The 23,558-nt window shown below is 59.3% G+C and overlaps 1 long non-coding RNA gene across 1 annotated transcript; it reads left to right on the plus strand.

Moving 5' to 3' along the window:
* The first annotated feature begins 11,031 nt into the window (after positions 1 to 11,031).
* On the plus strand, positions 11,032 to 20,056 carry LOC107510885. Its single transcript, XR_001596951.2, has 4 exons — positions 11,032 to 11,421; positions 11,541 to 11,725; positions 16,313 to 16,844; positions 19,537 to 20,056. It is a non-coding gene; the product is annotated as an uncharacterized LOC107510885 (long non-coding RNA).
* Positions 20,057 to 23,558: the final 3,502 nt, after the last annotated feature.

The raw sequence follows: 23,558 nt of genomic DNA on the forward strand, positions 1-23,558 counted from the left end.
TCTGCTCACGCTCCGCGTCCTTGAGGGACCAGGGTGTCGGCATCAGAGCCGATGGCGCTGGTGGTGGGGTGTCTCGGGCCAGCTCTCCTGGCGACCTAAGCCCTCTGCGCCTCGGCGGCCCCAGCGGAAAGCGGCCTGAGCAGGTGCGCTCATTGACACGTCCGGGAACATCGCTTGCTGGACGCCTGTCACGTGCCTGGCGCTGTCCTGGCTCTTGGGGCGAATGGGCCAGTGGGGGCGGGTCGGACGGCAAAGAAGCAGGTGAATTACAGAAAAGTCAGAGTGTACGGGAAAGACAAGAGAATGGAGGGATGGGATAGGAAGCGAAGGGGGAGGAGCAGGGAGACATTTAGCTGGGGGTCAGGAAGAAGCCTGAAAGGAGGTGACGCACCCGAGCTGAGCCTTCAAGGGCGAGGAGACGAGACGTCTGGGAGAAAAGAAGTCCCGAGGCGGGAACAGCCTGTGCAAAAGCCCCGAGGCAGCACCGCCCCTGGCGGGAACAGCAGGAGGCCTGAGCTGAGCGAAGGGGAGGAAGGCGGGAGGGCGAGGAGGGGGCAGGGCAGGTCGCGCAGGGCCTTGTGGGCACGGGGAGGACCGCGGATTACCCAGAGGGCGGTGGGGGCCCCGGAGGGCTGTGGGCGGAGGAGGGGCGGGGACCTGAGTGGGGCACTCGCAGATGCCCTCTGCTGGCTGCCGTGCGGAGGACAGGCTGTGGGGCAGGCCTCTGTCTGCTGTGCGCTCTTTTATGGTTGTGCTGAAGCATTTACATATTGAAATACCTAGAAGTTTATTATAAAGAATATCCTTTTTATGTCTCCTTCGTATTACAGGAGCAAGTTATGTTCTCTGAAATTACATGTGTAGATCGGTTATGTTGTCTGTTAATCTAGGATCAGCTGAGACTCAGCCCTGGAGTGGCCCCTGGTGTGGACAGGGCCTGGCAAATGGTGAGCGCTTGGTATTTGGGGCCTGCGGTTCACGGGGTCACAGGGCAGAGGTCAGTGGAGGGCAGGGCTCTCCTCAGGCTTCTGGGAGTTCCAGACAAGTTGACCCCGCGTCCCAAGGACCTAGTTACAGGCTCCCCTCAGCTCTCTCGTGGACGGAGAAGCAGACTTTCAGACAGGGTGAGGCATTTTCCCAAGGCCACACAGCCGGTCATAGCGAGCCTGAGGTTTAAACTGCGACTGGCCCTGGGGCCACAGACATTTGCTCTGCTTCCGGGGAACCTCGTTCCCCAGTCGGCCTGACCCCGCCGCTCACACTTCTGGCTCCAGGGGAACCCTGGGCTGGGTAGTGGGAGTGCCACATCCTTCAGCACAGTGATCGGTTCGGAGGTGGCCACGTGACCTAAACCAAGTCGATCAGAATCGGATGGAGACTTTGCCAGAACCGATAGGCGGGAGGGTTCTCATTTCTGCTCTGGTCGCCGACTGGGAAGAGAGTGGTGAGCCTGGAGCTTGGGGCCCTCTTGACGCCCTGAGCGGGCGGGCCTGACTGTAGATGAAGGCCCCCCAGAGGAAGCCAAGCTGCCGCTGAAAGAGGTAGACTTCCGTCGACGTCGCCTCGGCTCCGGGGTCCAGCTGTGCCGGAGGCTGGCCCCTGGCCTTCATGGCTGCTCGACGGGGGGTTTTGTTTTCATTTTGTTTTCTCAGATCTGTTTAAGTTCCGCTGCTCACGACCTGAGGTACCAGGATTCTCCCGCGCAAAGTCCATCTGCTGTCACGGTGCCAGGCCCTCTCTGTGCTGGGCAGGCGTCATAAAGGGGCACGAGGAGACTCTAGGAGACAATATGTTTATATCTCGATGGCGGCGATGGTTTCGTGGGAACGGGTATATGTTCGAGCCTATCACAGCGTGTACTTTTGCACATTGACATGTCGGTTATGCCTCAATAAAGGCGTCTGTTTAAAAAAACAGCATCGACAGCATCATTTCAGCTCCCGGATTCAGCCATACCTGAAAGCAGAGACCTTCAGACTTCTCAGATACATAAGCCGGACAGTGTCCTTTGGGAGAAAGAATAATAATTACTATTAATTTCATTTCATCGTCAGTTTTTGCTAACCCTGCTCTGTCTCTTTCCTGTCACAATCTCGATACAACGGGCGACCCAGAGAAGGCAGTGGCGTGACGCGATGCCTCTAAAAGCTGGGAAACTGCTGTGGATAAAAACTTACGTTTGAGCTCCTCTGGGAAACTGCTCACCAGGCGTCTCTCCTGCAGGACTTGTCAGAGCCTTTTCTGTACAAATGGGACAGCCCTGAGGTGGCTCTGCACAGTCTCCCCAGCAGGACCGAGTCTCAGATGGTCACGAGAGTCACTGCTCGTTGCCGCCCCGTACCGGCTCCTCTTGCCAGTCTCCATCTCCACCCCCTCTGAGCTCCTTCCTGGACCCGCGTCCCAGACGGCCCCACAGAACCCAGACCCAGAGCTCCAAGCCCCTCCCACTGGGCCTCATTGTTCACTTCCGTTTTCCCTCCCCTGTTGGAAAATGCCAGAAAAACCAGAAGGCCCCTTTCCTTCTGGCCCGGGGGGAGAGAGAGAAATCTCAGGCCGCACCATCTCCTCGTCAGTTGCCCGTCCCGAGTCTTGGCTTCCGCGGTGCCTCCGCCCGGCCGAATTCTCATTCCGCGGCTCAGGATTCCGCTCAATGCCGGGCCCCAAAGTGACTCTGGATTATTAAATCCATAGCGTGAATTTGCACAGCGAGGAGCGAGCCCTTCCTCTTTCACTGCCCCCGATGATGCGAAGGAGAGAGGCTCCCCTGGGACTCGGGTCTCTAACTCCTCTCTGTCTCTCGCTGATCCTCCTTTAAGCAAAGCGAGAGCTGGCAGCAGGCTCCGAGAGCCCCGCGGGCGGCGGCGCCTCTCTAGACGGAATGCGTGTTTTGTTTCCACCGCGTGCGTTTGGCCACCCACCTTGAGTTTGTGGCAGGTGTGGCCAGCTCTCATTTCCAGGAGAAAAGCAGAGACTCTGTTTTTAAATACACTTGCTTGAGAAGACATGAGTCAGTTGGAAGGCAGATACTAAACACGTTCTGGAACAGGTGGGGTGCCGGCGTCGCAACAGCCTTTACCTATGATACTTTGGAAATGCTCCCCTCTTTCAGGGAGCCCTCCAGATTGCTCTGGCCGAGCCTGCAGGGTCTCTGCTTTGCTTCTCAAAGACCCGCCCTTTCCCCGTGAGGGCCCCCCACGTTCGCTCACACGGGGCGCAATTTTCATCTCCGAAGCCTAGAGCAATGGCAGGTGTCTCTGGGCCTCAGTCTCCCTGTCCATGCCAGAAGGAGGGACATGGGGGCGGCAGCTCTGGGGTCCTGGGGGGCGGAGGGCAGGTGCCTCCGTGCCCGCTGGACCTGCCTCCCGCAACTGCTGGTGTTGCCATGGTTACCAAACAAGCCTTCCCCCTTCTCTACCCGCCAGCCCCTCATCCTCAGACCAGGCCTTTCCAGGGACCAAGGCTCCTGGGTGTCATGGAAACGGTTTCCAGGCACCCACAGCGGGCTTCCCCATTGGCTGGCAGAGCTTGCAGGTAAAGGTCACCCTCGGGGTCACTTCTAGGAGCCAGAGCTGGGTTCAAGGTCCCCCAGGCACGTGAAGTGGGATGTCTGGTGGGAATCTTGATTTTTAACCCATTCGCTCCTGGGGCAGACCCTCTTCGAGCCACCTGGGTGCTGCCGGGAACTTTAGCCACGCCCCCTAAGCTCCCAGATGTCCCCAACAAAAGCAATGCACTGGGCTAGCTTTGCAAATGTGGCCTTTGGTGGTGCCACCAGGCAGCCCCTCCGCCCGCTTCTAGAACCTTCACTCAGCAGTGGGGCTGCCACAGGGCAGGGGCTGAGGGCCGGGACCCTGTGCTTAGAAGCGGGGGAGAGCATGGCTGGGCCCGGGAGACCGAAAAACAAATGGCGGCAGGTGACATGCTCGTGCAGTCACTTCCTGTGTGCCGGGCCCCGTTTTAGATATGACAGAATAACTCACTCAGTCCTTACAGCAAGGCAGGTATCGTTCTCCCCATTATAGAGCTGGGGAAACTGAGGTTCGAACAGATCAAATGCTTTGCCCAAGTTCACACAGAATGAACAGGATCTGGACGCAGGCCACGTGGCTCCAGCGTCGCCACCAGGCTCTTGGGCGCCTCTGAGAAATGTGACCCAACGTCCCCAGGTGGAGACGGGGGCAGGGGTCCGGGACTGAGCGGGAGCTGCGGGAGGCGGCGGAGACCCTGGGTGGCCGGCGGGAGAGATGCCTACTGCCCGGAGGCAGTTCCGGGGCCTTCCGGACCCTTCTGAAATCTCCACGAGGACTGCGGAGCCACCGCAATGAAACGGATGACCCGAGGATAAGAGGTGAGGCTGCCGCGCAAACGCAGTTTCGGGACAGGCCCCTCGGGCCCCCGGCCACTTCGTCCCCTGCAAATGGATGCTGCAGGTGGCCCCCCGATCTCTGGACGTCCTGGAAAGGAACCCGGGCTGAGAAAGGTCATGAAGGAAAGTGACTCAGGGTGACGGATGTTGCGTGATGGCCCTGAGTGTCCGTCCCATGCTGAGAGGTGACTGAGGGGCCCGGGGTAGTGGGTGGGTGGACGGGGCTGGGCACAGACATGCCCGGTACCTTAGGGTTAGGGGGATCCAGAGAAGGGACCAGGGAAGACGGGCAAAGAGGTGACCTTGGAAGAGGGGGTATTGAAACTAGGCCGTGAAAGGTGAGCAGGAACTGGCCGGGCAAAAGAGAGGAGGGCTCCAGGCAGAGGGGCAGCCGGCGCGGAGGCCCTGGGGCTGGACAGAGAGTTGCCGGGTGACCCACGAGGCTGGGTCAGAGTGACAAGGGTGGGGATGGGGTCGCAGAGGACACGGAGATTGCTACAGACGGAATGTCTGTGTCCCCCCCCCCCCAATGTGCACGCCGAAACCTACCCCCTGATGTGATGGGGCTGGGGCGGGGCCTTTGGGAGGTGAAGAGGTCGTGAGGGTGGAGCCCTTACAGAAGAGACCCCAGAGGGCTCCCTGGCCCCTTCCACCATGCCAGGCGCAGCGACAAGGGGGATGTCTATGAACCGGGAGCTGCTGTCACCAGACACCAAGTCCGCCAGCACCTTGAGCTTGGACTTTCAGAACTGTGAGAGATAAAGGTCTGTTGTTTACAAACCCTCCAGTCGATGGCGTTCCGTTGGAGCAGGCCCAATGGACTAAGACAGAGATTCGCTATGCAAGGGAAAGTTAGGAGGGCTTCTTGGAGGAGGTGACATTTGAGCAGATCCGGGCAGAGGGAACAGCACAGGCAAAGGCCCTGAGGCTGGGCTGTGCCTGGAGTATTCAGAGAGCAGCAGGGAGGTCGGTGTGGCTGGAACAGGCTGAGAGGTGCTGAGGGCAGGGACGCAGCTGGGACCACACCTGGCAGGTGCTGTTGCACTGGTCCAGGCGAGTGACGATTGCGGCGGGACGGAGAGCGGTGCTTGGATTCGGGGCAGAGTCTGGAGTTAAAGCCCCAGGTTTCACAGAAGGAAGGAAGGAAGTGGGGAGGGAGGGACATGGAGGAGTCAGGGATGGCAGTCAGGTTGGGGCGCTTTCCTCCCCCGCGCGGGTGAATTCTCAGGCTCGTGCTGGCCGCAGACAGATGGCGGGCCGGGAGGCATCTCGGGGCGACCCGGCCTCCCGGAGTCGTCGCCGTGCGTCGCGGCGTCCCAGCTCCTACCAGCTGCCGGCAACGCGCAGCCCAGATGTTCCGTGCTGGGGACATCTGTGCCGGGCCCTCCCCAGCAGGCAGCATGTGCAGGGCGGCATCTGGGGTGCCTCGGCTGGGGAGGCGGCAGGGCAGGCTGGGCCCCTTTGTTTGGGCCACGAGGCTGTCCCCAGCTCCCACGGCGGGGGGCACGTGGGAGGCAGAGGTCAGGATGGCTGGCACGGTGCTGGGGGTGGGGTCTGTCCTGCTTGAATCGTCAGATATAAACCACTTCTTGGAAGGGGAGAGGGCTGGGGGTCCCACACCAGACGCCTGGGGCTCACGATTTGCCAATCTGCACCTCCAAGCCTGTGCCCGCCGGTCCTCCTGCCGGGAGTGTCCTGCTCATTCTTCTCGTCCATTCTCTCAACACGTTTGCAGTGAGCACCTACTGTGTACCGCACACTCTTCTGGGCACCAGGAAGACGGCCCCGACCAAAACTCTCCCCAACCCCGCAATCCCTGATCTCATGGGGGCTCAGCCTAGTGTGAGACAGGCAGTTACAAACGAATAAACAAAATATTTTAAAAGAGGAAAGAGAATAGAATGATGTGAAAGAAAGGGCCAGGAAAGCTTCTTCAGCTGGGGGTAGTCAGGGAGGGCCTCTCAGAGGAGGTGACATTTGCGCTAAGAGTGGAAACGGGAAGAGCCAGCCCCTAATGGGGGGAGGACATTTCAGTGAGCACAAAGGCCCGAGGCAGGACTCTGCCTGGTGTGTCGGCGAAACAGCCAGGAGGCCCTTGTGGTTGGAACGGAGTGAGCGAGGGAGAGGAGAGGCAGAGGCCAGAGGCGAGCAGAGGCCCTGGCGGTGGCAGAGGTGGGGTGGGGGTCCCACAGGGCTGCAAAGTCAGCCTCGCAGCCTGGGGAGGAGGCGCCAGGCGGTGTGGACCTCGCAGGGGGCGAGGCTCGTGCCCGCGGACACAAAGCGACACACCCGCCTGGCCTTTCCCCATGACCCCGAGATTCGGGGGCCCCAGAACTCAGTAGAAGAGACTTCTCTCCAAGCAAAAGGATTACAAATGTATATATCAAAAAAAAGACCGGCGCGGCCGGCACCGTAGGGCGTCCCAGCCGTGTGGGGAAGGCGAGGGGAAGGAGAGGGAGCAAAGCTCAGTATCTCTCATGTCCTCCTCCCAGTAAATTGAGACGTATTTGTGAAAGTGCCAGGGAAACCTCCAGGAGAGAAACTATAAAATCGCACAGCTGCTCTGAGGGCCCGTGACAGACAGCTCAGATTAATGTAGCTGTATTTTTACGGTCTGTTAACAACTGATATGGGTTTTAAATATATTATCTTCCATTGTATTGTCTGTCATTTAAAAAACTGCTCGTGTCTCCTGTGTTTGCTTTTTAAAGGTTCTTATAGAACCTTCCGCCGTGGAGCTCCCAGATCTTTATTTCCTCCCGTAGATACATCGCTGCCGATCTTCCTCTCCCCCTGAGCTAGGTTTTCCCTGGCACTTTCACGGGTAATTTACCACAGAACCTACCAGAAACCCTTGGGTTTCTCAGCTCACAGAGGAGCTGCTCAGGCCGGATTCCTGTCTGGTCGGGGGTTTCTGACATGTGCAGACGGAGCTACTCCAGGCGGCTCGACAGCGGCGAGGGGGCCTGGGGCCGCCATGGCCGTGTCTGAGCGCGCAGAGCTCAGGCTGGTACGGAGACTTGTAGCGGTCAGCTAATGCCGCGCGATGCCACGCAAGGAGGCGCCCCCCGCATCTCAGCGGCTCGTGAGGACCAGCACGGGCCTGTCGCTCCCGGGCCTCTGCGTCCTCTCTCTCCGTGAGCTCATCAGCTTCAGAGGTTCCTGCCAAGTCCGAACCCCCACCCAGGGGGCTTTCTGTGCTCTAGATCGGGAAGCCAGAACCGCCCCCCGAGGCAGGACCCAGGCGGAACTTGGCGTCCTTGTTATAAACCTTCACGTCCTCTGCTGGGGAAGGGTCCCGCCACCCACCTTGAGAGAGGCCCCGGGGGTCTGCTGCCCCTCCTCCCACCGGCTGCCGCCCGCCCCCTCTCCCCACATTCCGCCCACCCGCTCGACCGCACTGTCCTCGTCTCTGGACGGCGGAGGTCACCTCTCCCCTGCTCTCACGGCCTCCATCCTCGCGTCCTCCAATTTACTCCCCCTGTAGCACCTGGAGTGGTTAGTCTCCCTCCTGCTCAGACCGTCTTGGCCATCCCCAGAAGATACAGCCCAAGGCCCACAGCCTGGTCTCCGATGTCCTCATCGAGGACCCGCATAAATCTTTCGCCGCCTCCCCCCGTTGTAATTCCGCACTCCAGCCAGACTGTGGCACTAACTCCTACCTCCCCACCCAAAGGCCACGCTCTTTCCGACATCCAGACCTTTGCCCTGCTCGGAATTCCCTTCCACCTCACGAACTCCTACGCGTCCTGTACGACCCCGCCCCCTTTGCCCCTCCTCCAGCAGAGGACCCCCTTGTTCTGTGCCCCGCTCCACAACCAGGGCCTGGGGGTCCCACCGGCACCAGCCGAACCCCGTGTTCCCCTGTCTTCCCAACTAGACAGTGACCGCCCCGTAGGCAGGAGCTGCATGTTCCTCCCGTGGGCACTGCCAGCTCCCACCCCAGGAAGGAGGGTGGCTCCAAGGACACCCTAGTACCAGGCATTAATTACAGAGTCTGGACAATTAGAAACAAGGCCGTTGACTAGAGAAATGCAGACACCCACGGAGCCGTGTATAACAAGGCACTAATTGTGCAAGGAAGACAATTAGGAAGGGAGGTTTTGAGTCACCGGTTCTGCAGTCCGGACAATTACACATCGAGCCGTATTTAAAGGATGTACTAATCGCTTGGTTCGGACAATTAACAGGGAGCCCGGGAAATAGTAAAGCAAAAGGCCACCACGCGGCCAGGTGCAGAGCCAGGCAGCGCGGCTTGGGGACTGGGGTCTGGCTCCCCGGACGCGAACCTTCCCGCAGGACCTCGGAAATAAGACGTCCCCTGGCGGAGCCTCATCCGTCTCAACTGTAAAATGGGGATGCCCGAGGCGCCTGGCCCACGCGAGCGTTGTCGCGGGAAGTGGCAGCAGGGAGGCCGCTAGGAGGCGCTCATTGCCAAGTCCTGGACGGAGCGAGACGCCGATTACCCAGCAGCCCAGGCGGTGACAGGACAGGAGGGTCCACGGGGAAAGGAACGCTGGGTGATGGACGCAGGAGCTGGGAGAATCCAAGGAAGGGTGCGTTCCTCACTGTGAACAGTGCGGAGGGCACAGCGAGACCCCCGCCCCCACCCGGCCCAGACCTTATAGCTCACCCCATGTGGGTGTGTCCTTGCTTGTGGTCCCCGGGGACCGTGCAGCTGGGAGCTGTGGGGCACACAGACCTGGGTTTGAGTCTCAGTACTGCCGGTTTGGGCCGATGCTTTCCCCTGGCCGAGCCTCAGTTTCCTGATCTGTGAAATGGGTCACAATCCTCGCATCTCTAGATTCAGTAATGTCCTACACAAGCACGTAGCTACATGGCCAGCACAAGGCAGAAATGGGACCTAGGGGGCTGTCTTATCGTTGTTGACGTCGGTGTCTTTGTGACTGCCGCCCACCCTGAAATGTTTCTCGTGATTCCTGCATGGCTGCATCTGGGCTCCAAGGTGGGGTTCAAGGGTGTGCACAGTGCCTCGGAGAGGCAGGAATCGTCTCCTCCAAGCCAGAGTCCTGGTGGAGAGTGGTGGCTGGGTCAGCACGAGGCTCTGGGAACAGGTATCTCTTGGTGGGGAGGACTTGTGGAAGGCAAGGGCCGCTGCTGGCCGTCGCGTGGCGGGGGCGGGGCGTCTCCAGGAGAGCAGCGCGGAGTGGTCAGGGCTGAGCGATCTGCGTGCGCAGAGGTCTGGAGGTCCGAGTGTGGGCGGGTGCTGAGGGTGGCTCAGGAGTGGCGGGACCTAGTGACAGGGCATCGCGGTCTGGAGGGGAGGGAGTGGAATGGCTCCAGAGGGCGGTGGAGCCATAGAAGGTTGCAGAGCTAGAGAAGAAGACCCGCGGGCGCTCGGCGCGAGCTTCCCTCCTCTGTCCAGGCCAGGAGCGTCCAAAGTCGTTTTTGCTTTAACACAGTTTAGAACGAGCTTGAAGCACTCTCTCTCTCCCTAAAACAGATGCCCTTTATGAGACACCTGCACCTACTCTGTAAGAGACAGCCTTTATCGAGTGCTTACTGTATACTAGAACATTTATTTACTTTTGTTGGGCAAAAAAATATTTTTCCCTTTTCTCTTTTGCTGCTAGGAAGCTCAGGCCCAAATGTACCATCCAACTGTAACCACTGTGCAGTACTTTAGTACAGAGCCCCAAATAATACCAGGACATTATCGCAATTACTCCTCACATAACCTAATGAGGTAGGAACTGTCTACTCCGGCTTAGGACCCCGATCCCACCTACCCAGAGTGTGCATATATCTTGCACAATTTTCCCATGATAGTAAGACGATCAGCCATCTGGTTTACCCAGTGCTGGGGAGCTCCTTGCCATGCGGACTTCCAGTGCTAAATTCGGGAATGCTCTGGGCAAACTAGGACGAGCTGGTCACCCTCAGTGACAGCTTCAAACAAAATGTGAAAAGATCAGACAGCCGGCTTTGCCCACACACCTGGGGCCACGTACGGGGATCATGTAGGTATCACGGAAGCAGCTGGGGCAAGTGTCTTTTTCGCTGAGCACTTGTTAAAAAGTCAATAGAAGTAGCACAAGCCAACGAACTCTTAGTCTTTGCCCCTGGAGAGGTGGCGGAGTACAGCTAAGTCAGCAAGGAAGTTGGCACTGGGGCCCGGCGTCTGGCCCTGCATCTGGGTCGCTGGGTGACCTGGGGAGCACGCTGGGTGTCTCTGGGCCTCCAAGGGCTGGGAGTGTTGGTGGCCAAAGCTGTCATGGGAGTTCTCTAGCAGGTGGTGCTGGGGAGACGGGCCGCAGCCCTGAGAATGAGCCGCTCCAGCTGGTGGGAGGTGAGGCTGGAATCTTCATGACTTCTCCCCGTCCTCCGCATCCACCTGGGGCCAGCCCCATCTGGCCCACCTGGCCCTAGGGCAGTTGCCTCCTTTTTGCTCCCCTGGCTACTGGCCACGCCCTCATGGTCTGTCCTCCCCGCAGCAGCCAAGAGAGGGCGCCTGCGAGCCCCAGAGCCCGTCCCGCCCTTCCTTTACTCAGCCCTGCAGGACTCCCGGGCCTGGCAGGTAAGAACCCTGGTCCTCCGCGCAGGCACAGCCCGCAAGACTCCGGCCGCCCCGCCCCGCCCCGCCCTCCCCGCCCGCCTCTCCTCCTCACTCTCCTCGTCCCTCCCACAGGCCAGGCACCGTCCTGCTTCAGGGCACTGGCATGGGCTGCTGCCTCCTCTCAGGACACCCCGCTCCAGATGCCCCCATGGCCGTGGCCTTCTCGTCAGTCACGTCTCGGCTCGTCGTCACTGCCTCAGAGACGCCCTCCTAACCGTCCCAGCCGGAGCTGCGCCCTCCCAGCCGCGCTCCTGTCCGCACCGCGCTCAGCTCTGCCCGTCAGGTGGCAGCGTGTTGGAAACGATCCTTCTGTTTACTCGCCTCTTCTCTGTCTCGCTCCAGCTTCCAGCAGCTCCAGGAAGGTGGGGGATGGCGTCCCTTCTGTCCTCTGCTGGGTCTCCAGTGCCTCGAACAGGGCCGGGCACACAGTAGTCGCCGAGGTTTGCTGAATGAACAAATGCACAAACCGAGGCAGAGGGTAAGAACACAGTCGTGGGCATCAAAACAGTCGCGTTTAATGCCCAGCTCTCCGGCGCTGGCTGTGCGACCCTGGGCCAGTGGCCTAACCCGTCTGTGCCTCCGTTTCCCCATCTGTAGCATGGGAGAGCCTAATGAAACAGTTCACGGACTGCCTGGCACGGAGCCCTCGCTCGATGAGCGGCTGTTTCTAGGAAGGACTGTTCCGCCTGCACGGCCCGTCACCGTCAGCTCTGAGGTCCCGCCTGGCCCGGACCCGCGCACCGGCCGCCCGCTCTTTTAATGGCCGCGTGTATTTCCGTAAGGTGCGTGTTCCCCGGGGTGTGCGCCGCGTCCCCGCCTGAGGGACAGACGTCGCGGGCAGCTCCTCAGGGCCCCCCTCGTGTGCGCTCCTTGCGCGCACGTGCAGAGGGCCCGCGGGTACACATGGCACCCTGCGCCGCCCGTGGGACCCTGCGCCGCCCGTGGGACCCTGCGCCGCCCGTGGGACCCTGCGGCGCTGTGTGGCGGATCCACGCTGTCCACGGCAACGAGCCCTCGCTCTTCCTTTCGCTCGTCGCCGCGTGATTCCATCCAGTGTTTTCCCGGATCGAATCAGTGCCAAGTGGTGGTTCGCTTGTCCATTTCCTTGACTGCGATGCCTTTTCTTCTCCCTCCCCTTGGGAGGGTAGATGCGCCCAGGAGATGGGGCCACTGCCACCCACGGACACACAACAGGAGCGCCGGGCCCGGGCGGCCGGCGACGCTAGCTCAGCCCAGGGACGAGGGCGGGGGCCTGGACAGAGGCCTGGAGGGCGTGCTCGTCTGTTCCCGGGCTCCCAGCTTCTGGAGGGGCGGTCGATCCCCACCTCCACCCCACCTCCTGTCTTACTGAGCACAGCGTATCCTGGTTAAACTGGGGGACGCGCCCTGGGAGCAGCCTGTGGCGCCTTGACTACGGGAGGTCAGAGTCAGACTGCCACCACCCCGCCCCCCATCCCCCAGGCCCCCCCACCCCCCACCCCCCGCGCGCGTGCTCGGGAGCTGGGATGGCGCTGTCCCTCCCGAACCCCCGCGAATGGGGCATTAACGGCCTCTTGCCTCCTGGAATTTGTTCATTCGTTTGACAAGTATGTATTGAGCACCTACTGTGTGCCAAGTCCTGCGGTGGGCCTTGCGATTTACAGCAGTAAGACAGACAAATCCCTGTCGAGATGGCGACTGCGTGATGGGGACGTGGGCAGTAATCAGTGTGGAGAACGACACACGGTTTCGAAAGGGCCGTGAAGAAACATAAAGCAGAGTGAGAGGAGAAGGCGACGGGGTCGGGGTTCTCTCAGGCGGGGTGTCAGGGAGGGAGGGCTGCTCTGAGTGGGTGACCGCTGAGCGAAGGTTGAAGAGGGGAGGGGGGATCCAGGTGGGTCCCTGGGGAGGGGGAAGCGCCCCAGGTAGAGGAGGCAGCAAGTTCAAAGGCCCTGGGGCAGGGCCAGGCCTGGCGTGTTGGAGCAGCGTGGACGAGGCCCCAGAGGCTGGAGCTGGGGCAGCCAGGGGGAGCGGGAGCTGCGGACAGGGAGGGGCTGGGTCGGCCGTGTGCAGCCATGCTTAGGGCTTGGGCCTGAGCTGTCTGCAGTGCAGATCCTGGACCTGCTCTTCATTAGTCGGGCTCCTTTGTCCCCAGACAGGGCGTCAGCGATCCCGTGCCTCATTTTCCTCATTCGCCCGAGGAAGCCGATGACAGGCATCTGCTTCTAGAACAGAGGAGGGGCTCAGCAGGGAGCTGAGAGATCGAATCTGTGACTTCTTTCCAGACCTCTCTTGGGCTGCCAGAGGCCGGGATGGAGGCCAGGAGGAGGCCGGGGTAATCTCTAGACCAGAGGGGACAGCTTCTTGTGAGGGTCTGCAATGCCCTGCACAGGTGGGCTTGTCATATCCTCTCCTTAAAGCCCCGGCGTCTTGTAGATCTTGTTATTTCCACTCCACAGGTGGAAAAACCGAGATTATTTTTTACTGGTGCCCAGTTAGTACTGATGGAGTCAGGATCGTGCCCCCACCCCATCCCCAACTGCACTGGTATCTTTTCCCCTTTTTCTTGAAGAAGAATTTGTTGACGTCCTTTCTCTCTGCTCTGACCACAGAAGTAACTAAACACACTAAAATGTAGCAGCGGAACTTGGCCCCGTCTCACCCCAGGTGTGTTTACTTTCTGTCCCTTTTTCTATGTGATTATATACGTTGTAATTTACTTAATGGCAACATACTGTTTTTTCAAATTGATCCTCTATTGTGAAGTGTTGCAGTTGCCCCTGATGAGCGCCTCGTGGATCTGGAAATGACACCCTTGTAGCGACAAACGTGTTCTCGCCCTCAGTCATTTTCTCGGGAAAATGTCCTAGAAGGCCTCATCGCGGCGGACGCGATCGCGAGGCCCGCCCGCCCGTCCTGCCTTCCTCTTTTGCCAATTTAAAACAACTTCATTAGAAATCGTCACACAAACCTCTCTGTACCAAGCAAATTTTCACACGTAAGCACGAAAAGTGAAAGAGTCGTGACATACGTCCTTTCTGCAAAGTGGGACGACCAAGGTTCTTGACGAGAAATATCGTGCGGTGAAGTCCTCCCTGCGAGCGCCCCTTTGAATGAGACGACCCCATTTCCTCGTCGTCCTTAGAAACATATTCTTCCCTTGTTGATGCTTGTTTCTGAGATGGATCTAGGGTCTCCTCCGATGAAAACGCATCGTCTGAGACCTGTATCTCTGCGATCACTTCCGCCGTCCTCATTGGTCGCCAGGGCTGCCTCCTCCGCCTTCGTCGTTTTCACTTTTATCGAGGTGAAATTCGTGTGATGATCGGAACTTTCGGACGCATCCTTCTGGTGCGGATTGCCCAGCTCTCAGAAATCCGCCCCCCTCCCCCGGGATAACGGCAGTTGCTGTCTGGATGTGTTTCCTTCCGGTCTTTTTTCTCCGCACGTGGGCACCTGTTTCCTCCACGCCTGGTTTCGTTTTCCCCCTCATTACAAATCTAATTCAATTAATCTCTGAAGCGAGGACGGGGAGTTTGTCTTTCTTGGTCACTGCAGTGTCACTGGTGCCTGGAACAGCCTGACACACAGTAGGGACTCAGTAAATATGAGGCGGATTAATCTATAAGCAATATCTCAAGACTCGTTTTATTTTTTTAACCCAGCGTGCTGGCATGAGAGGACCTTTTTTTTGCAAGCGTGTGAATACGATTGTGACATGATCAGTACAGGCTCAAGAGCAGATGTCCCTCTGAATAAAATGGAGACTTCAAGTCCCCCCGCCCCGCCCAAAGTCTCCTGCTGTCACGGTCCTGTTCAGTGGAACATCAGGGTGTCACCAAAGACCCCTCCGGAAACATCCGATCTACTTCCTTCCATGACAGTTGGGACTGAAGCCCAGGAGAGAGACGCATCCTGCCCAAAGAGCCCAAAAAATAACAAGAGGGCCCCTTTCGTTTTTAAAGGACAATGACTCGGATCGGTGACATTTGACAGGGACTATGCGACTTGCAGTCACGTGGTTTCAGTGGCCGTCACTCACCCTTTTGATTGCTGACCGCACCCCCAGCTTGGGCCCACTCTGCGGCAGGAAACCCAGCAGCCCCATGGTGTTGAGAATAATGATATTTATTATCTTTGGAGCGTTCGTTGAGCACCTACTATGTGCTGGACACTGTACTCCACATACATTATCTCCTTCGACTGTCACACTTTTTAATAAGGCGACACTGTTACAACCACGGCCATTTCACAGAGCAGGAAAGCCGAGGCTCGGGGAGGGGACAGGAAGGAGCAGGCGGCCGGCTGGGAGACGCGGCCCACGCAAAGGCTCAGAGGGGGCCTGGTGGCTGGAGCCCGATGACAGTCAGGTTCCCCTTGCTGGGGGCGGACTCTGCACCAGGCTAGGCTGGACGCTCCCACACGAGGTCGAGAGTCAAAGAGCCCCACGAGGTTGGTTTGATGGACAAGGAGACTGAGGCTCGGTCTAGGGAAGTGACTCGCTTGAGTGGAGAAACCAAAGTCCCAAGAGCAGAGCAGGAGTGGGGGCCGCAGAGGGGAGGCCCTGCCGCCCCTGCTGGAGGGAGGGTTCTTTGGCCGACTGCCAATTCCGCAGCGAGGGGAGGGGAAGGGTGGGGAGAGGAGGGGAGGGGAGAGGTGGGGAGGGGAGGGGAGCCAGCGGTAAATCTTCCCGTGTTGAAGATGAACAGGGGGAGGTTGATTTCAGGCGCGCAGATGTCCCTCTCCTGCTTCTCTCCCTCCCCCAGGCCCCATGCGCAGCCACAGCCGAGCGGGGCCATCTCAGAGAGGGGGACGGAAGCCCGGCTTCGACAACGCAGGGGGTGGACCCTCTACCAGGGCAGAGGGAGAAGAGCCCCATGCCGGTGTGGGGCGGGGACACTGAGGCCCAGGGGAGAGGCTGTCGACCCACCTCACCCCTCCCCGTGTCACCTCCCGGGGTCCCCCAGGCAGTGTCTGTTCATTCAGGCCAAGCCGCCGACCCCGACCCCGGCCAAGGCCCATCCCCCGCTTAGCACATGGTCAGCTTCCTGCCTGAGCTGTCCGTGATATGGAGTCATATACACGCATGCACACACACACACACACACACACACACACACGCACGCCAGTTCACGGGGCAAGGAACTGTGGCCCAAGAGGCTCAGGCAGGTGACATGCCCAAGGTCACTCAGCTGGGGCGGGGAGGGGGGTTGGCGTTCAGTTTGGCTTGCGACCAGAGTCTAATTTTTTAACTGCAGGCAGCTCTCTCCTTCTCCCTTCTTCCCTCAGAACCATTTAAATGATTACAAAGATGCTATTTTTATCTCAGAGAAAATTCAATTATAGACATTGACCTTTACGTGTTTCTTCCCTGGGCTCACGTGCCACAGGGTGCGGAAGGTTCCTGTGAACGTTCTCGGCAGAGAAACGTCCTCAGAGGTAGAGGCAGAAACTCGAGAAGTGAGAGGAAGAGCAAGAGCCGAGGGCGAAGGTCAAGGCCATGGCACAGGCACGACAGCTCTCAGGAGGAGCTGGCGGGCAGGAGTTCCCTCGCGGGTGCCTCATCTTGGGGCCAAACTCAGGAAAACCCGGTCTGTACTACTTTTGAGCTTGGTCTCCTCACGGATTACCCACCCGGCCGCCTTGTCTATTCCATTTCCCTGGACAGATCTTTTCGGGTCTTAGCAACAGGAGATGCTCATTCAATGGGTCGGAACTGCCCTTGAGTACTTAATTATTCAACAAACAAATATTATCGGTGTGTCAGACGCCGTCCTCAGTGCTGGGAGCCAAGGGTGACCAGAACAGAATAGAAGTCCCCATTTCCAAGAGCCCATGTTGTGTGTTAAAATATAAACGAGTCGAATCTGCAGTGGGCGGTGAGAACAAAGGCTGGACATCAAGCAGTAGAAGAGGACGGAGGTGAGTGGGAGGGAAATCTTAAACCAGGCGAGAAGATCATGATTTAGTACTAGAGACCAAAGGAGGGAGGGGTGGGGGAGGCGGAGGCCACAGCCCGTGCAAAGGCCCTGGGGCAGGACCAGGCCTGGTGCGTTGGAGGAACAGCGAGGAGGCCCTGGCTGCTGGAGCAGAGCAAGGGAGGGGGGAGAGGCAGCGGGGAGGGCAGGGAGGGGGCGGGGCTTTTACCCCCAGGGAGGAAGGCGTCCTGGAGGGCGGAGGGCAAAGGGCAGGCAGGACCTGACTGGGTGCTCACAGGTGCCCCCTTTTGGGGAAGACGGACTGCGGAGGGGACGGGGGTCGGGGTTTGGCTTTCACCTGTCATGGGTGCTCACACGGAAGTGTCAAGGGGCCAGTTGGATGTTAGGGTCTGAAGTTCGGTGGGAAGAACTTCTACCCTTCTATGCCTTATGAAGACAGGTCTGCTGGTCAGCAACGGAAGAACCTATCTGAGTCTATGGGGCTGGGCAAGGGGCAGGGCAGAGAAGGCGTCCGAGGGCTGTCCCGTGTTTAGAAAGTGAGCAGAGATGGCGAGAAGCTGCCAAAGTTTGGGGGGCGGTTTCAACAGAGAGGATGGAGGAAGCCAGGTAGGTGCAGACTTGGTAGCTGGTGTCACCGAGCTATTGGTGTTACGTGTAGGAGTGGTACCTGTCCATCCATCCACCTATCTGTCATCCACATATCCATCCACTTACTCATCCACCTATCCTTCCATCCATCCATCCATCCATCATCCATCCTTCCATCCTTTCATCCATCCATCCATCCACCCATCCTTCCATCCATCCATCATCCATCCTTCCATCCTTCCATCCTTCCATTCATCCCTTCAGCCATGTTCTGCTCCACCTCCAGGTCTCCCCAACATCCTCTGGCCAGTCCCCTGAGATCCTCAGATCAGCGCCCAGATCTGCCTCCTTGCCTTCCTCCCCTTTCCCCGGGCATCGCTCGCCATCATCGACCTGAGTTTGTTGAATAGACCGCAGCCGGCCAGGTTGTTCCTCCCACACGCTGGCGTGGGCTGTGCTCAGGGTGGAACACAGAGCCCTTCTCCGAAGGACCGGTTCTGGGGTCCAGGTTGGAATGCACAACATTCATATTCCTTTGCCAGCTTTTCTGGCCCTGGAGCCAGGTTGGAAAACTAACCTCCCCGTGCACCCCAAACTCTGCTCACTGACGTCCTCCGTCAGAAGGCCTCTCAGCCCCAGCATCAGACTTTCCAGTATGTGAATCAAGTTGTCCGTCCCTCTCACCAGGGAGCTGGTGCAGTGGAGATCGGCCCAGAGGAGTCTTGTCCCAGCTTGGTCCCAGCTTGCCGTGTGACCTTAAGACCTGCGCCCTCTCTAAACCTCAGTTTCTCCAGCTGCGGAATCAGGCAACGATTTCTTTCTAGCGGGGAGGTGAGGTTGTACAGATGTGCCTACCTCGCGGGCTGGTCCCCAGCTGGTGCTTGGCGAGTGGCCTCCTCTTCTTCAGGTGGGGAGGTGTTTATAGACAGGACCCCAAAGGAAGTGACATTGGATAAGAGTCACCCACAGCCCCATGGTGGGCCAGAGCATCCTGGAGTCAGCCTCCTGGAGTCAGATCCCAGCTCTGCTGTGGCTTACCGTGAGCAAACCACATTTCTTCTCTGAGCCTCAGTCTCCTTATCTGTACGATGGGGTTGCAGGCCCCCGACCTAAATGAGTTATGTACCTGACATGCTTAGGACGTAGTAGGTGCTTAATAAGTACCAGCTATTATTATTATTATTAATATTGCAGTCCTCAGACATGACCACTGCCGAAGTTGTGATGTGTGGTCTTCAGACATTTTTCTATGCATAGAAATGACTTGGGGATCATAAACCTGATCCTATTTAAAACCAGTTTTTCCTGGCAAATTGATAGCTGTGATGACAGTTGGGTCCCCAACCCCGAGCTGGGCATTTTAGATTTCATCAAATTCTCCCAACGGCCTAGAAAGGCGATGTTTTTATTAGTTCTCGCTCACAGCGGAGGAAAAGGGTCATGTGGTGAGCAGAAAGTCCGGATGTAAACCCAGATCGACCGGATTCAGAGGCTGGATGGGTCCGCCGGGCCAGGCACTGCGGGGGTGGGGGTGGGTGCGGACGGGGGTGGCTCCAGGGACAGCCTGGGCCAGGCTCTACCCCAGCTGGTGACTTCCTCCTGAAGTCATGGCAACCGGCTCCTTCCAGATGCTAATGAAGGCAAATAGGAGAAGATTCCCACCCTGGACCATCTCCTGAGAAGGAAATGCCAGGCGGGGCCGTGTGGGCCAGGCACTGGGGAGCCCCATGGGGGGCGACAGGGCCCTGCTTTCCCCAGGTTGCGTCACTCGCTCTGAGGCTGGGTCTCTGGGGGCGGGAGATGGGAGCAGGGAGCAGGGGTGAGCTCACCAGCTCAGGGTTTGCAGATGCCGACCATGGGCCTGGCCCCAGGCGATCAGCATCATTCATGCGACAGTCAAAAAATTTCGTCTTAGATATTTCTTTGTTTGGAGACGTCAGGGTGGAACTGGATATTCGAGTCGAGAGCAGCGCTTCGATGGCGCCTGCCTTATGCCAGACCCTGTTCTCAACACCCGACCGGTATTAACCGATTATGTCTTCATCTAAACAGCCCTTCCAGGTGTGTGTCACCTTTGTGTTTTGTAGGTGGAGACCCTGAGGAGGCACAGAGAGGTTAAATGACTTGCCGAAGGTCACACAGCCGGTCAGAGGCAGAGCCGGGCTTTTCACCACTGCCTTTCGAGGTACGGAAGAGCTCACGGAAAAAACTTCTCCCCGCCCTGGCCCGGGTGGCCCGGGGCCCGTGCCCGGAGGCTGCCATCGTTAGGGGTCCCTGTGCCCCTGGGGACAGCGCATGCACACAGAGCACCTGCCGGCGTCGCTCCCTGCCTGCGTTTCCACACGCGCGTGTGCACAAGTGCAGTCCGCACTCCCCGTGCGGTCACTCGGCACGCCTTCCGGGTCTTCCGCTGCTGCCGACCCCTCCTCAGGACGCGCTGGACGGGACGCCGTTTGCTTCCGTCACGGTAAAAGACGTAGAGTATAAAACCCGCCGTTTCGGCCCTTCGGAGCGTACGACTCGGTGGCATTAAGTACAATTCGCCATGCTGCGGGACCATCGCCGATGTCTAGTTCCAGAAATTTTCCATCTCCCCCAAAGCAACCCGTCCCCATTAGCAGTGACCGCCCCCCCCACCCCCCCACCCCCCCCACCCCTGCCAGCTCCAACATCCACGAACCCACTTCCTGGCTCCGTGCACAGGCCTGTGAGGGACGTGTCACCGGAGGGGGACCACCCGCTGCGTGGCCTTTCGTGTCCGGTGTCTGGGCGTCGTGTGTTCAAGGTCTGTCCATGTGGTGAGTGCCAATGGTTCACTCTTTTTTTAATTAAAAAAATTTTTTTACCGTGGTATGATATGCATTTCGAAATGGGCCATCTTAGTCATTTTTAAGGCTCCAGCTCTGTGACACTCACCTTGGCACGACCATCCTCACCATCCACCTCCAGGACTTGCTCTTCATCCCACACTGACACTGTCCCCGCTACACACGCACACCGCTCCCCTCCCCCGGCCCCTGCTCTACCAGCTCCTCTCCGTCCCTGTGAATCTGGCCCCTCCCGTGGCCCCTCCCGTGGGTGGGATCACACAGCATTTGTCCTTCTGTGCCTGGCTTATTTCACACGGCATAACGTCCCCAGAGTCCAACTACATCGCAGCTGGTGTCAGAATCTCCTTCCTTTTCAAGGCTGCATAATATCCCAGTGTCTGGATGGACCACAGCGTGTTCACCCATCACCCGTCATGGGCGCTAGAGTCGCGCCCAGCCTTCGGCTCTTGTGAATAACGCCGCTCCGAACGGGGGTGTGCGAGCGAGCGCTGGAACAGCCGTTTGCGATTCTTCGGGGCATTGAGCTCGACCGCTGTCATCGGTCCCCGTGGATGGACCTTGGGGCTGTTTCCTGGCCAGCCGTGCGCCTCGGGCGAGTCGCTCGCTGCACCTGCCGGCGTGGCTGCCTCCCCACCTGCCATGTGGAGCCGATGACGCTCCCTGCCCCGCAGGATTGTGGGAGCAGTGAAGGTGGAGGCTGCGAGAGGCTCGGAGCTGGGACGGTCTGTCGGTCGCAGCGCGTGCTCGGTGACCGTCCGTCCTCCCGGGAAGTTCGGGAGGTTCGGGAGCGCGCTGCTGGTCCGCCCGCTCCAGAGCGTCCGCTTCGGAAACTCAGGAGCCAGGAGGCCGCGGCCGATGGGGACAGGGGCGGCGGGGAGGAGGAGCCAGGGCAGGGTGGGCAGTGCTCGTCCGTATCTCGCAGGGGCGACGCAGGGCCTTGCACGCACTAGGGACAGTCCCCCACCCCCCACCACCACGTGTGCCCTTGATGAGCGGTCTGGGCATGTGTCCAGACAGGGGTAGTGGCCGAGAGTCACTGGACCTTACGAGCCCATCTGCTCCTCCTCACAAGCAGGCGCAAGGACACATGTGGGGACGGACAGCTCTGAGAGGCAGCCAGGGCCCGGCCTGCGAGCGGGAGCGCGCGGAGCGCGTCTGCTGCTCCGCCTGTTTGGTCATTGATCCGTGCACGTGCACGCGTTGGGAACCCACTATGCGTCAGGCGCTGTCCCAGGTGCTGGGACCCCGCAGGGAGCAAGTTCTCCAGTTGTGGGCTCACTGTCTGGTGGCTCATACCCCCATCTGACAGACGAACAGACTGAGGCTCAGGGGAAGGCAGGGGCTTACCCCAGGTGACGTGGAACAGGTAAGTCATTCCTGACAACGCATGGATTTTTACCAAATGGGGATTAGAACTGAGAAGGAAATGATGAGGGGCAGAGAATAATGGGGTGTGCGATCAGAGAGGGTGACCAGGAAGGCTCTTGGCGGAGGTGACGTTTAGGCTGAGGGCTCAGCGATGAGGGGGACCTGGGGATCTGGTCAAGAGTTTGGGAAACTGTGTGTCAGGTGGCTGGCACCACTTGTGCAAAGGCCCTGGAGCAGGACGGAGCCTGGCATGCCGGAGGACCGGGGAGGAGGCCCGTGTGGCTGGAGCAGAGGGGAGGGGGAGAGAGGGAGGAGGGGAGGGGGGAGGGGACGGTCAGGGCCTGCAGGGCCTTGCGGGCCTCCCGGAGGAACGTGGACTTTACTGGAGGCCTATGGAAGGGTTTGGTTCAGGAGTCACTTGATCTTCTGATTCCAGTTTTAAAGAGACTCCTTCTGGCTGCCAAGTGTGACACCGACTGACAGGCACAATTCATTCATTCATCCATCCATCCATCCATCCATCCATCCATTCATTCATTCGACTGGGGGCCAAAGCGGCCCCGGAAGAATCTAAGCAGAGTAGGGACGGGATGGGGCCTGTGTTTCACGCGTGCCCCCGGCTGTGACTGGTAGATGGAGTGCTGGGGCGCGAGGGGCCCGCGAAGGGGCCGGGCGGGAACTGAGCAGCCGGCCGAGGCCGCCCCTGCCCCCTCTTGGGGTTCGACCTTATCTCTGCGTATTCGTTGCTTCCCAACGTCACCCGGAGTCAGGGACCAGCAAGGTGTTTGTGAAGCGTCCCCTCCTCCTCACAGCTCTCCACAGTCCCTCTAGTCCGTGCCGAGCAACAAAGGAGGCGAGTGGTCCCGGCCACCTGCAGACGCGAACAGGACGCCAGGCCAGGAGCGGGGAGGCAGCCGGGCGCAGGGACGGGCCCGCTCTGGTTGGCAGGGAGCCCCCGCCCCGGAAGGCCCAGGTGGAGGGAGGCGAGGGGAGGCCAGGTGTGGGGATGCCTGCCCTGGGGGAGCCCCCGTCCGTCTGTCCCTGTGCCCGCTTTGTTTTATGCACACTGCCACCCGGTGGGGGCAGAGCTGTGGACAGTGGACGCCAAGGCTCTGGCAGCTCGGGGGACAAAGCCCAGGTGTGAGAGGCAGCCGGGGGCGTCCGCCAGACCCGGGGGCAGAGTCGTACCGGACTCGAAGCTGGTCTGGAGATGAAACCAGTTTGGCTTCAGACTCCGGGCTGCAGAAAGGGGGGCTGGAGGGGCCGACAGGGACCACGCTGAGCACGCTGCCTGCCGGGTGTGTCACGTGCCGGCTCCCCCCACCCGCAGAGCAGCTCTACGAGGGAGACTCTGTTCCGTCTTCGCGGAGGAGAGAAGAAAGCTGGGCGAGAGGACGCGGTTCTCTCAGAGTCACACAGGGAAGACGCATTCCAGCCCAAACGTGAACTCTGACGTGTGCGAGTCCAGGATGCACCCTACTGTTCTTTCTGGCAGGGCGCGGCGGGTTTTCTCCGAGCAGAAGTGGCTCCTCGAGGCTGGGATGGAAGACACGTCACACACACGCCACCGCTGTCCATCCAGCTGCTCGTGACAGGCATCACCCATCAATAACGACGCATTTCCAAGGAGACAAGGCCCAGGCATCGCCAATCAATCGCAGCACCCTTTCCCTGCAGAACTGGGGTGCAGCCTCAGAACCCTCCACAGCACGGCCGGCAGGCGGCAACCCCCTGCGGGTGAGCAGTGGTGCCGTCGGAACTGTGGGGCCAACGCGACAGGCTGTTTTCAGGAAACGGTCCTTCATCTTCCAGATCGACAGTTTTAAGCCACACACTGGATTCCTTTCCTGTTAAAAACCCCTTCAGTTCCTTTCCACTGCCCCAAGGATGAATTCCAAATCCTGGCCCTG

Source organism: Rousettus aegyptiacus, unplaced genomic scaffold (assembly GCF_014176215.1).
Source record: "Rousettus aegyptiacus isolate mRouAeg1 unplaced genomic scaffold, mRouAeg1.p scaffold_m13_p_16, whole genome shotgun sequence".
NCBI lineage: Eukaryota > Metazoa > Chordata > Mammalia > Chiroptera > Pteropodidae > Rousettus > Rousettus aegyptiacus.